Source organism: Trypanosoma cruzi (assembly GCF_000209065.1).
Source record: "Trypanosoma cruzi strain CL Brener chromosome Unknown tcruzi_1047053484829, whole genome shotgun sequence".
Lineage (NCBI taxonomy): Eukaryota > Euglenozoa > Kinetoplastea > Trypanosomatida > Trypanosomatidae > Trypanosoma > Trypanosoma cruzi.
The window spans coordinates 1-297 of record NW_888972.1 but is presented as its reverse complement, the minus strand read 5'-3'; the positions used below and the strand labels follow the sequence as shown (position 1 = coordinate 297).

Sequence of the window (297 nt, the reverse complement as noted above, 5' to 3'; positions counted from 1 at the left end):
GGTATTATTGATACAGTTTTTGTAATATATTGGTACGGGAAGGTTCCAACCCGCCTTTGGGGGTTATGTTTGGTCAATTTTTTTTGACCGGGGTTTACGGACCCCTTTTTTTTTTTTTTTTGGGGGTTTGTCCGCCATATCCATATACCCCTATATATATATACCCATATATATATAGCCCCGTACCCCCTTGTGGGGGTGCCCCCCCCCCCCCACGTTGCGTGTCCGCCACCTCCTTCGGGCCCCCTCATTTTCGCTTCATGGCTGCTATTGCCTGCATCTTTGTTTTGTTTTGTG

At 47.1% G+C, this 297-nt stretch overlaps 1 non-coding gene across 1 annotated transcript; it reads left to right on the top strand.

Annotated features, from left to right (window-relative positions):
- The first annotated feature begins 2 nt into the window (after positions 1–2).
- On the top strand, positions 3–105 carry Tc00.1047053484829.10. The gene has a single exon (XR_008254953.1). It is a non-coding gene; the product is annotated as a spliced leader RNA, 5' partial (transcript).
- The last annotated feature ends 192 nt before the right edge of the window (positions 106–297 follow it).